General features: G+C 38.2%; 1 pseudogene; it reads right to left on the bottom strand.

The window, feature by feature from the left end:
- Positions 1–4,932: 4,932 nt before the first annotated feature.
- On the bottom strand, positions 4,933–12,404 carry LOC129278415 (uncharacterized; annotated as a pseudogene).
- Between the last annotated feature and the right edge of the window lie 2,228 nt (positions 12,405–14,632).

The raw sequence follows: 14,632 nt of genomic DNA on the forward strand, positions 1-14,632 counted from the left end.
ATGTAGCTAGCGCGCGCTGAGCTGCGGCTCCGATCCGAGGAGTTAATTGCGCAATGCTTTCGATTACGAGATCAGAGCCGACCCATTTCGGGTACAAAGTAACCCCAAAAACATTTCTCTCCGGAATAAAAGGCGAATTTGCAAATTGTAAGTAAATTCACTCTAGGCTAGGTTAGTAGTTGGCATATATTTTCGTGATTTGAGCCTGTATAGTGTGGGGATTGCAGAAATAATTTTCATTTTTCAAAGATAAATTTACTTGCGGGTTAAAACCCGACGGGTCAGCGGGTCCCGCTTGCAAATTATTGGATTATACGGGACGGTACGGTTCGGGTTTTCACTTGCGGGTTACAACATTACTTTTCTCTATCAGCTACATAAAACAAAATGTTGGCACATCGAGGCCTAACACTCTCATGGGGTGGGGGTGTCGAAGCCCCCCCCCCCACCCCCTTTGGCTATATCATGTTGTTGTATATTGCCTATTTATTGGAAAATCACTATTTTTTAAAGCACCCATTGAGGCAAAAGGCATTTCTGCTATACAGTACAGCCACTTTAATTACTTTGAAACCACTTGGAGAGGAAAAGAGTAAGCTTTGTCATGTTTGTTCTACCAGCTATATCAAAAGAAGTGGCACGTACATCGAAGCCAACCCCTCTCGGGGGGGGGGGGGGCGCTGGGGAAGTCACCCCTCCCCCTTTTGCTTATTGCCAATGTATTTGGAAATTCACCATTTTGGACCCAACATTGAGGCAAAAAAGCGTTTGTGCTTAAATAGTATTTTATTTATTTGAGAGAGTAGAGTTTGTTCTACCAGCTACATAAATAAGCGCTAGCACATCGAACCCTAGCCCTCTCAGGGGCTGTCTAAGTCACCCCCTCCTCTATATCATGTATGTTGCCTATTTATTGGAAATTTCACCATTTTGGATCACCCATTGAGGCATAAGGGCGTTTCTATATCATACAGCCAATTTTATTTTCTTGCAATTACTTTGAGAGAAAAGCGTAGGCTTTGCTCTATCAGCTACAAATTAGTAAGAAGCGCTGGCACATCGAAAAATATCCCTCTCAGGGGCTGTCTAAGTCAACCCCTCCCCCTCTATATCATGTATATTGCCTATTTATTGGAAATTACACCATTTTGAATCACCCATTGAGGCAAAAGTGCGTTTCTACTATATAGCCAATTTCATTTTCTTGCAATGACTTGGAGAGGAAAGAGTAGGCTTTGCTCTATCAGCTGCATATAAACAAGTGCTGGCAAAGAAAAGCCTACCCCTTCCGGGATGCTGTTGAAATCACCCCATCCCTTTTGCATTATAGCATATTTATTGAAAAAATCACAATTTTGGAGCCCCCATTTAGGCAAAAAGGCGTTTCTGATATAGTTCTGCCACTTTTACTGCCTTGAAACCACTTAGGAAAGAATAGGATTTGCTTTATCAGCCATATATAAAGAAGTGCTGGCAAATAAAAGCCTACCCCCTCCGGGAGGCTGTTGAAATCACCCCACCCCTTTTGCATTATTGCCTATTTATTGGAAAATTCACTATTTTGGAGCCCCCATTTAGGCAAAAAGGCATTTCTGATATAGTTCTGCCACTATTACTGCCTTGAAACCACTTAGGGAGTAAAGAATAGGTTTTGCTTTATCAGCTACATAAAAAGATGTGCTGGCAAATAAAAGCCTACTCCTTTTAGGGGACTGTCGAAATTACCCCCCCCCCTTGAAATTCACCATTTTGGAGCCTCCATTGAGGAAAAAAGGCGTTTCTGATATATAGTTCTGCCACTTTTAAATCCTTGAAACCACTTAGGGAGGAAAGAATAGGTTTTGCTTCATCAGCCACATATAAAGAAGTGCAGGCAAACAGCAGGAGGCTGTCGAAATCACCCATCCCTTTTGCATTATTGCCTATTTATTGAAAAAATAACCACTTTGGAGCCCCCATTGGGGCAGATAGTCATTTCTGATTATGTTTCTGCCTTTTTTCACCCTTGAAAACTCTTGGAGAGAAAAACTAGGCTTTGCTTTAACAGCTACATATAAAGACATGCTCGCAAATAAAAGCCTATCCCCATCAGAGGGCTGTTGAAATCACCCCACCCCTTTTTCATTATTGCTTATTTATTGGAAAATTCACCATTTTGGAGCCCCCATTAAGGCAAGAAGGCGGTTCTGATATATAGTTCTACCACTATTACCGCCTTGAAACTACTTGGAGAGGAAAGAGTAGGCTTTCCTCTAACAGCTACATATAAAGAAGTGGCTCTACTATATACCAGAAACACTTTTTTGCCTCAATGGGGCTCCAAAATGGCGAGTTTTCCAATGGATTGGAAAAAATCGTAAAAAAGGTGGGGTAACATCTATATAGTCCCCCTGAAGTGGGTCAGGTTTCGATATGGCAGCAATTCGTTATATATAGCTGAAAGATGGGAACCTACTCTTTCCTCTCCAAGTGGTTTCAAGAAAATGAAATTGGGTGTTTTATACAGCAGAAGTGCATATCGCCTCAATGGGGGCTCAAAAATTGTGAATTTTCAAATAATTAGGCAATAATGCAAGAGGGGTGGGGTGATTTGACAGCCGCCAGAAGGGGGTAGGCTTTTATTTGCCAGCACAAAATTATGTAGCTGATAGAGCAAAGCCTATTCTTTCCTCTCTAAGTGGTTTCAAGGCAATAAAAGTGGCAGAACTATATATCAGAGACGCCTTTTTGCTTCAATGGGGGCTCCAAAATGGTGACTTTTCAACAAATAGCCAAAAACCGAAAATTAGTGGGGTAACTTCTACAGCCGCTTGAAGGAGATACGCTTTGATTTGCCAACACTTCTTTATATGTAGATTATAGAGCAAAGCCTACTCTTTCCTCTCCAAGTCATTGCTAGAAAAGAAATTTGCTGTACTATGTAGTAGAAACGCCCTTTGCCTCAATGGGTGATGCAAATTGTGACTGTCCAATAGATAGTCAATTACCGAAAATTGGTGGGGTAAATTCTACAGCCCCCTGAACATTCTGAAGGGGATAGGCTTTGATTTGCCAACACTTCTTGATATGTAGCTGATAGAGCAAAGCCTAATCTTTCCTCTCCAATTCATTGCAAGAAAATAAAATTGGCTGTACTATATAGTAGGAACGCGCTTTTGCCTGAATGGGTGATCCAAAATGGAGAAATATCCAATAAATCGGCAATATACATGATATATAGAGGGGGGGGGGGGGTGACTTAGACAGCCCATGAGAGGGCTAGGGTTCAATGTGCCAGTGCTTATTTATATGTAGCTGGTAGAACAAACTCTACTCTTTCCTCTCTAAGTGGTTTCAAATCAATAAAATGGGGTGTACAACAAAGCACAAACGATTTTTGGCCTCAATGTTGGGTCCAAAATTGTGAATTTTCAAATAAATTGGCAATATTAAGCAAACCACCCCCCCCCCCCCCCCGAGAGTGGTAGGCTTCGATGTGCCACTTTGTATGTAGCTGTTAGAACAAAGCCTATATATATATACTCTTTCCTCTCCAAGTGGTTTCAAAGCAATCAAAGTGACTGTACTGTATAGCAGAAATGCCTGTTTTTGCTTCAATGGGTGCTCCAAAAAACAGAGATTTTTCCAACAAATAGGCAATATTCAACAACATGATATAGCCAAGGGCAAGGGGGGGGGGGGGTGACTTCGACACCCCCACCCCATGAGAGGGTCAGGCCTTGATGTGCCAACATTTTGTTTTATGTAGCTGATAGAGAAAAGCCTACTCTTAACTCTCCAAGTGGTTAAATAGCGGAGATAATTGCATTTAAATTTTATTAAACTATACATTATACATATTATACATGTACAGTACATGTTATACGTATTAGTCTATGGAAATGCATACAAAAAGCGACATTTCTGAAATTGAAGTATTCAAGTTTGATACCTTATAAATTTGCTAAGAAGAATGATACAGAGTTGGAATTTCATCCACATGATAATAGTATATCAATAAAGTTTTCTGGAACATTTCAAGGTAATTCATTCATTTTTCTCAGAATTATGTAAAATCATGTATTTGCAAAATTTTCAATTTTTGGGAAAAAATGACAAAAACTGCAGTTTTCTACTTAAAATCTCAGCCAAATGACCTACTTATCCCCTATAAATAGTACCAAATTGTAGAAAATTTATTTGTCTTTCATATGACACTAATTTTGTGGCAATGGAATATTTATGTCAAAATCTATGTACGAAAATTCAAATGTTCTGAAAATTTGGCGGCCATTTTGAAAAAAGCGCCCTCACGGGTTAATTTTCAGGATACAGCCTGGTTACCTCATATATTCATATTCAGCGTAAAAAACTGGTCTAGAAGCACTATATGAAAATTTCTCCTTTTTCTTGTGGCACCTTGCTCAATTATAACCCGGACTAAATATCTATGATAAGGAATTGCAACACCTGTTTACTGGCGTAAATTCAAGCACTTGAACCTATTAAACAACAAAAGGGTGAAAGTGTGGTATTTAGATCAGTCTGCAATATACATGTGTACAAAAACAATTTGTTTGGACAGTAATTATTAACAATGATAATACTTTATATGTAACATCTATAATACCATATTTAAGCGATGTATACTGTTACCCGGACTAAGTACAGCTTCCCTGATCAGAGGTTCAAGCATTCAAGGAATTCCTTCCTACCGGATACTCATTTTCATTTTCTTCACCTGGGTGGAGAGTGGCAACTCCAATAAATATAAGCACCTTTCCATAAGGACACAGGTGCCGCAGTGGGATTTGAACCACAGACCTTGTGGTTCGAGGTCTAGAGGCTTATGTATCCATTGAGCCACATTCAACATCCTATCCCTTGTCAAAATAATGGAATAAGTATTCACTGGGAACTCAGTGGGAAGTTATCATGCACACTTGCCTTCTATTACTCCCATTGCCTGATATAGCACTACTGACTGAAAGAGATGCCTCTTGTAGGAACAAAGCGCCCTCAATCACCATCACCCTCTCCTTCATCATCCGATCCTTCATTGTCTCATCCTTCCGATCCCTCATCATCATATCAATTTCACCGCCTCGGTTACTGAAAAAAAGCATTAAAAAAGCTGGAAATCAATTAAAAAAGACATGATACATGTTAGTTAACACCGTGTTCGTTTGTCTTAAAGGCTTAATATAAGAAGTTGAAGAGTATAGACTTGGTTATATTTGACTTCTACATGTACATTTACACTTCCCCCTAATTACACAAAAAATGCAAACCCAATGGCCATAATGCTCAAAAAGGGTCTAAACTATGAACTAAGGTATACAAATTTTATGTGTCACACTAAATGCAGCAGGTACGTGTATTCTGAGAAAGGTCCAGTAATTATTGGGCACTTTTGCAAATTGTACTAAATCCATGCTTGTTGCTATGGCTTTGCAGCATGGTTTAAGTCAATTGATCAAAATATGTTGTATGCTAATTTATATGAGCGGCAGTACAAAACCATAGCAACAAAGTGTAATTTAGCACCCTTGGCCAAAATAGGCTAGTTATATTGGATGATCATTCTCACTGTACAAGCTGAAAAAAAATCACAATCGACATACTGTAGTAGCCCATGGAAAAAATCCTAATGTTCAACCTCTAATTTTATAGACAAATGATTCATCAGCCATACCTAACTTGTTGAACTTCAGGGATGAAATCACCCATTTGGATATGGAGCCTTTCTGTCAATCTCTCAGCTGCTTGCTTGGCAACCAAAGCCTACATCAGTACAGGGAGAAAAGACAAAAAGTGCACAGTATTTGTCCAGAGTCTGGATAAAAACAAAAATTCATTTTGTCAGCTCGATCCCCAGCATATCACTTATGCCTTCATATCTCATATTAAAGCATAGTTCGGTAATATTTTGTCACAGCCGAGCGAGAGTGGGAGCTTGCGTTGTGGTTATAGTGCAACTTATGCTAGCTGGCGGTATTCATTTTATCCCCCCCCCCCGAAGTGCCATATGAAATTACTGCCCGCGCGCCAGCTTTGTTTTTTTCTTTCTTATTTGCTTTTCATAAGATACCACCATACACGAGAGATGGCGCGAAGCCGTAAAAAACAACTGAAAAAATTGCCAATTATTTCTTTGTTTCTTGAAGCTTCCTGTAATCTTGTATCCAAAATTCACGCTAAGACATCAAATGCTAGACAAATTCTGAAAGTGATAGTGAGGTTGTGATGCAGGAAATTTGAATGTTTCTTCCTCTCCTATGCCGGGAAAGACACGGTAGCATAATTTGATGAGATCGTAATGTGATGAACTGCATCGTACTTTGCAATGTACCAGAACGGGAGTGCTGTGTGTGTGGGGGGGGGGGGGTAACACTGTGAGGTGAGTGTGTAAGTGGCCAATAATGTCGGAACCTTTCTTTCTTGCTATCATTTGTAGATGAATTGATCAAGAACAGCAGATTTCCGTATACCGGTAATCTCTTTTGATACTTGAAACCTTTAACTTAATTTTCCTTTCTAGGTACCTCAAATATGCATGTAAATGTGAGAAAAATTTAGAAAGAGGGTGTGAAAAAACTGATGATATATTTTTTGTGATTAGTCCAAAGTTGGGGGTGCAGTTTATAGTCCGTTACTTGCGGTACCTGACTAACTGCTCAAAATTTTGGATTATGGGTTAGGATTCTGGGTAGATGTGAATAGTTATGGATTCGAGGTAGCTCTATTCAGACTGCTTCATTATACTGACCTCTGCATGTTTCTTCTGTTCCTCAAGTTATTTGGCAGACTTGCTGAATTCTACAACCTGGGCTTCTTGGTTTTTCAGTGATGGGATCTTCGCTGATGACAGGTCAGCATTCCCTCTCATCCATCGACGACCTTTCATGTGATCCCTGACCTCTCAACGGAGAAGACTCTATAGAAGGTCGTGGCAAGCCATCGGGTATCGCAGTCGACTTCAAGTCCTTGTTCGGTTTGAATTTGTCTCTATTTTCTTGCTTCACAACGCTTGAATCAGAGACGTTACTTTTCTTAACCGTCCCTGTTACACTGGTTTTAGATTGGTCGATTACCGTTCTCTCTGTCACATGAGTTAGAGTTGAATCCTCTTGACTGATGTCCATTTTTTCAAAGAGTCTTGCAGCTTTGTCCACCTCTTCACGCTCCTTTATCAGTATTAAACCTCAATTTCTCAGCAAGGTTTTCCACTTTTCCCCCCTTGTCCTGTAATTGCATCAGGAAATTTCTGGTAATATATAAAATGAATAGAATTAAATAAGTTTTCAATCTACTTTTATTCATATGCCCATTCAGATATATACATGATTGGATACATTAGATTAAAGATTTTATGCAAAGGTAATAATAGTTCTACCATGAACATCACATTAATTTTTTCATAATTTCATACTCGTTCAGTAGGTCAATCAAAAGTGCAGAAATCAACTGCATGGTCAATCGCTAAGCATCATGTTATACATGCCACTGGACCCTCTTGCATGGTAGCTCTGTCATCAAATATTAAAGGAGAATGAAACTCTTGGAGCAAGTTAGCTTTTGTGAAAGCAGAAAAATCAAAGAATAAGATCAACAAAACTTTGAGAAAAATAGGACTAGCAATAAAAGAGTTATGAGCATTTGAATGTCGTCTGTCTTGTCGAGATCACTAATGCTATGGAGATCCTCCCATTGGCAATGCGACCAAGATCTGTGATGTCACACACGTACAACTCTCCCATTTGGACACTGAAAATATACCCCAAAACATCTCTTTTTGCTCATTCTAATCATATGACAAACGATTCATCAATGATATAATGTTGTGAAACCTCTGTACTTGTCATCTCATAAAGAGAACACCTCACCTTGTGATAGACTCTATAAAAGTGAGAATATAAGTGAAATAAGTACTAAAGTAATGAGGGAGTTGTACGTGTGTGATATCACAGATCTTGGTCGCATTGCCGTTGGGAGGATCTACATGGCACTAGTGATCTCAATATTCGAATGCTCATAACTTTCTTATTATTCATTCAATCTTCCTCAAACTTTCAACAATATGTTTCTTTGATTTTTCTCTTTGATATGGATTCAGCTGGTTTCAAGGGTTTCATTCTCCTTTAAGTACCATAGCAACAATGCTCAATAGCCTATCACAAACAATGACTGCATGGAAGGCACCAGTGAATGGTTACATTATCATAACAGTAAATTTTTATGTAACAGGGCTCAGACCTGTCAATCAAATTTTTCAAATCTGAAAAAAAGTAAATATATAGTTTTGCCTCATTCAGGCATTTCAAATCAATTCAATTCAATTTAGTTACATCCTTAATAAAAAAAAAAACATGTCAAGATTTGAGAAAGATGCTAACGAGCTTACATAACATACATAAGGGCATTTTCACGGTAACTGACATTACACGGCACGATGTTTTCACACCTTTCATTGTGTGTATCTCTAAAACAACAAATGATGGGAGTTTGCTTTTGATAGAGCTAATAAAGTGAACCTTGCTGTATACTCTGATACTAAGTTTTCCTATGTAACCACATTTTTTAACGCATCAGCAAGCAAAAATATGTCGGTAACTGACATTACGCAAAAGGACATGTAATTTCAGGGTGTTCATTAAAATTGAAATATCTCATGTCCCTGAGTAGATAGAGTAATAATTTGAATATGTAAATATACCTCCGTTACTAGGTTAAGATGTGTCAAAATATCAAACAATTCGTTTTTGTATTTTGGGGGCTATGATAATTTTTCCACAACCATGCTGGTAACTGACATTACGGTAACTGACATTACACTTAATTTGCCATAGAGATAACACATGGAAGTCGAATGTGTGGAATCATTGCATTGTATCTTCTGTGCAGGGCTTCACATGAAAGTGAGCTTGATGTGGAAGTATACCCAAGTTTCTAGGAACATTTCTATGAAAAAAAAAATTCTTTTTCTTAATTCTTTTCTTTGATTTGAACATTTTTATCATTACTTGTCGGTAACTGACAATACACATTAACATTTACCAGTGCTATATGATTTTCAAAGGCATAATTTTCTTGGTACTTAAATATATGTAAGGCTTTTTAAAATCATAAAAGTTTCATAATAACATTTTTAATTATCAAAAGATAAGAAATGTATGTATGGGGGGGGGGGGGGTGGGTCATAGCAGCTACATGTTTTCCTATAGTAATTTAATATTGCATTGACTGTACACATGGATTTTTCTGACTATACACCCATAATATATTCATCAGTTTTTGTCTCGCCCACCGGAGGTGAAGGCGAGACTTACATGTAGGGATCCAAATGTCGTCCGTCACAAACTTAATGACACACAACTCCACAACCGTAAGTTGATTTTCAACCAAACTTGGATGGTAGATGGACTTGGGGGACCTGCATGTTATGCTGCAGTCGGAGGTCACATGGTAAGGTCAAAGGTCATTTTCAGGTCAATGTTAAAGTTTACATGCAAGACTCTCTTATGACACCTAACTCCGCAACCGTAAGTCGCTTTTCAACCAAACTTGGATGGTAGATGGACTTGGGGGACCTGCATGTTATGCTGCAGTCATAGGTCACATGGTAAGGTCAAAGGTCATTTTCAGGTCAACGTTAAAGTTTACATGCAAGACTCTCTTATGATACCTAACTCCGCAACCGTAAGTCGCATTTTAACCAAACTTGGATGGTAGATGGACTTGGGGGACCTGCATGTCATGCTGCAGTCGGAGGTCACATGGTAAGGTCAAAGGTCATTTTCAGGTCAACGTTAAAGTTTACATGCAAGACTCTCTCATGACACCTAACTCCGCAACCGAAAGTCACTTTTCAACCAAACTTGGATGGTAGATGGACTTGGGGGAACCTGCATGTTATGCTGCGGTCGGAGGTCACATGATAATGTCAAAGGTCATTTTCAGGTCAACGTTAAAGTTTACATGCAAGACTCTCTTATGACACCTTACTCTGCAACCGTAAGTCGCATTTTAACCAAACTTGGATGGTAGATGGACTTGGGGGACCTACATGTTATGCTGCAGTCGGAGGTCACATGGTAAGGTCAAAGGTCATTTTCAGGTCAACGTTAAAGTTTACATGCAAGACTCTCTTATGACACCTAACTACCCAACCATAAGTCACTTTTCAACCAAACTTGGATGGTAGATGGACTTGGGGGACCTGCATGTTATGCTGCAGTCAGAGGTCACATGGTAAGGTCAAAGGTCATTTTAGGTCAACGTTATAGTTTACATGCAAGACTCTCTTATGACACCTAACTCCGCATCCGTAGGTCACTTTTCAACCAAACTTGGATGGTAGATGGACTTGGGGGACCTGCATGTTATGCTGCAGTCGGAGGTCACATGGTAAGGTCATTTTCAGGTCAACATTAAAGTTTACGTGTAAGGCTCTTATGACAAGTGTTATTCCATCCCAGTCATTTCACAATGCAGTTTCGATATAATTCTCTTGCGTGCCCTAGCAAATCACGATATTTCTGGTCATTTTCATAAGTGGGCGAGACACAAAATTGCTTTTGCCTTGTATAATGACTTTTTAAACCTTATCCTTCTCCAAACTTCCCCTCCCCTCAAAAAAAGGCAAAATGAATAAGGGTCTCCTCCCCTATGCTACACGTACCTCTCCCCCGAATCTCATGCAGCCATGTAGTTTTATTGATTTCTATTCTGGTCAGTGCAAGCAATGCTTGTTCATATCTGTCGGATTTCAATTCTCTTCATAATTTTTTTAATCATTTTCTTTGCCAATTTCTTTTTTAAGCTGTCAACAAAAAATAAACTCCAGCTTCTAAACTGAAACTGAACTATTTGTAAATTAGAAGAAAAAAAAAAGTTTTAGTAGATCCATGCAACATTGATCAGAACCGTCAAATTTCACTTTTCATCTATACTTGTAAACCAAAAAAAAAATTATATCACACATCCACACTACTAACAGGTATAAAAACCAGGAATTTACTTTTAGCGAGGCAATGCTCAAAAGAATCCTAGAAACTAAAAAAGGGACCCTGGAAATCCCCTTCATCACAATGTTAAGCTTAAAAAATGTTGCAGATTTAGGCAATAGGTTGGGAAAAGTACCCCCTACCCCCCCCCCCTCGAAAACCAAACAAAAAATTGTCTGATACAAAATTACAAACAATCACTGTAGGTACTTGGTAAGTGCATGTACAAAACAATTTCATAGTAATTTTTTTTTGCACGATGGGAATGCAACTTCCTTCATAATTTCATATAGTATTCCTTGTGAACTATACCTTTTAAAAGTCAATAGCAAGCTCCTTCTGGTGTGACTTTTAAAGTGAAAGACTTAAATAACAAGTATACAATATTTCTTCACCATAAAATTGACCACATATTTGCATTTCAATATTGGTAACCAACGTTTTATCATGGTAACTGACATTACATCTCGGTAACTGACATTACATTTTCCACTTGGTAACTATGACATTACATATATTCAATGGTACCCTATGGCTTCATTGTTAATTGATTATCTTTAATTTTGGTGTAGAAGGGAGGGGTGTTACCTAGAGAGGAAATCTACCAAGTTTCATATAATATATCATCTTTTCCAGGAAATGAGAAAAAAAAGTTCATGTTTTCGGTAACTGACATTACATACCATATCACATACTTCATCAATGTTTTTTTATCAGATGAATGAATTACTGGTGTTTCTTTCTGTGGGATTTTAAAAAGTGTTATAATAGCAAGCTAAATCACAGGCGAAAACAACATGATCAAACCTGTTCTTTAAAAATCTGTCAAAACAAAATATGTATCAATATACTATTTTCAACACTAATTTGTATCCATACTTTGGCAGCCATTTTGAAATAAAAAATGGCTGCCAGAGTCGGAAAAAAAATTTGTCTCAGAAACTTCAGGTCGTGTTTTATTAAAAAACATAAAGCATTTGACATGAATATCAACTTGATTTTTTTGCCTCTGTGTCCATCTGTGGTGAAAATGCCCATAAGTAAAACATCATCATAACATACATTGTACACAACATAGAAAAAAAAAATTGATGAGATTTTAAATCAAAGAAATCTGTTTGACATAGGAGAAATTTGAATTAGAGTTATAAAGCATATTTTGTATAATCTGATCTAAAAATTTGCTTTGGATTGGGTGAAAATTCAAATTATGGAAACTTGACTACATTGTATTTAATGTAAGTTTACATATTCATAGCATACCTACATGTATTTGCTAGTAGCTTCTCCTGCCGGGCTAATAAATCAATCAGTTCTGCAGTTGTCTTCTTCAAATCACTCAGATTTCCTTGTTTCTCCTGTGCTGTCCCCTGAAGAATCATGATGTCCCTGATAAAAGAAAGTCTGACCCCGCAGTAAATCTGTGGAAATGAATCAAATTTGAATAAAGAGAAAAAATGGAAAATTATGACTAATCAATAATAATCAATTACAGATTCCACAAAATACATACGTCCGACCCCTTGTGTAGTACCTTCATGAAATTTTCTGTCTCTGATTTCTTGTTCTTATGACAGTCTGTAATGCTCTCAAAGGACCATGACTTGGTTAGTCTATGAAGTGAAGTAAAACTTACAAAAAGATTGATCATCTTTAATATGGAATTACCTAGATGGCTTAACAAAAGTCCTTTGGCAGTAGTCACGGAATAAAGATGTTGTGTCTTTCACAACAGCTTTCCTACATCCTAAATGTACATGGCTTAGGCACAAGAGATTTAATATCACTTAAGTTCGTGCGCGTTCGGTATGCTCTATTGTCTTGCTAATCCCCATCACGAATGCATTTGTAATGCCCCCTGCATACACCCGAACGCAAGGATTATTGTTAACAAAGAAGTCAATAGAAAGCGCTGAAGTACTCCGTTCAGGATACCTACGAACGCAAGGATTACTAATAACAAAGGAGTCAATAGAAAGCGCTTAAGTACTCCGTTCAGAACGTAGAATGGTTCTGCTCAGCTAGAAACAGCTACAGCCGGGTCCAGGGGGATTTTCCCCAAGTGATCAAAGTGACCAAAAAAAAAAACAGTTTGCCGATGTATGGAATTGAGACTTGATGCAGATCGTTTGGCGATCATTTTAAGAAATATCCAGAGTCAAAACTTCCCGCATTTTAATTCTGAAGGACGTATTTCTTCATTTATATTAAAAGGTGATCAAGTACAGATGTTTTGCGCTAATGATAAGAAATTTCCCGTGTGTGAAGGGATGTCCAAACTTTGCGCTTTTTAATTTTGACGGACGATATATATATATATATATATATATTTTTTTTTTCATTTATATTGAAAGTCAATAAATTAGAGATTCGTTACAAATGTCTAACAATAATTTAAAGACATTTCTGGAGTCAGAAGGGATGTTCAAACTTTGCGCTTTTTAATTTTGACGAACGTATTTCGTTAATCGTCAGAGAACTAAACGATGTCGGCGCTATCTCTTCGACATCAGATCAAGCGCGGAAGTCGTCCGCTAGTTTATCCTTTACATTTTTCTTCCCGTGGACATCCTTTATTTCATACCCTGACATCGTTTACATGATCATAAACAAGTTCTGACGTCAGATAACTTAACGATCGCCAACGCTATCTCTCCAACATCAGGTTGGGCGCGGAGGTCGTCCGCTATTTTATCCTTGACATTTTTTCCCCGTGGTAATCATTTATTTCACACCCTAACATTGTTTACACGATCATGAAATAGATTTTGACATCAGAAAACTTCACGATGTTGACGCTATCTCTACGACATCGGATCAGGCGCGGAGGTCGTCCGCTATTCTATCCTTGACATTTTTCCCGTGGTAATCATTTATTTCACACCCTAACATCGTTTACATGATCGTTAACCCTTTGCGTGCGGGCCCGCGAAACCGGATACTTCTCCCTGCGGCGGAGCTGTTTTTGTACATTGCTGGTATTTGGATCTGTGGCGGTGTTTTCCTAATCTATTGCTAATTGCGCCAAACTGAAGTATTTTCAGGATTTTTAGTAAATGTAAAGATGAAAGATCAGACATTTTTCTTTATAGAATTAACGGTCTCGCTTCTCAAATCAACAGAATAGTTAAGGAATTTACGAGGAAAAAGTCGTGTTATTTTGTAAAATCTTCGCTTTTTCCCAAGTCAATAGGCACTGTGTACAAAAATGCGTAAGGGCAATCAGCACGCGCGGACAAGTCGGGTTCGATCGATACCGCTTTGTTGTCTGCTCTTTTTTCATTGCTCATGAATGGTCTCTTTACCCCCTTGCAGATCTTTGCAAAGTGTATAATTACGACAATAATCCGATAATTTATTAGGTCATCCTGACGAAATACACTAATCTTCCTTTTATTCAGGGCGTTGGCTATTAGTCCCCTGCTTAGTTTGAGCGTCCGCCATGACTTTCTTTTGTTCATTTTTAAAAGAGCAGAGGATAAACGGTGTTCTTAATTCCTTTATTTTCTGTTTGTTTCCTTTGAAATAGAAGACAAAAATAAGAGCAATATCGGATGAGAGAACGAGAGAAAGCGGGGGGGGGGGAGGGTTCAAAAGTTGTCCAGGGGCCCGTTTTATATAAAATTTGTTTACAAGTTTTCAATAAC

Source organism: Lytechinus pictus, chromosome 15 (assembly GCF_037042905.1).
Source record: "Lytechinus pictus isolate F3 Inbred chromosome 15, Lp3.0, whole genome shotgun sequence".
NCBI lineage: Eukaryota > Metazoa > Echinodermata > Echinoidea > Temnopleuroida > Toxopneustidae > Lytechinus > Lytechinus pictus.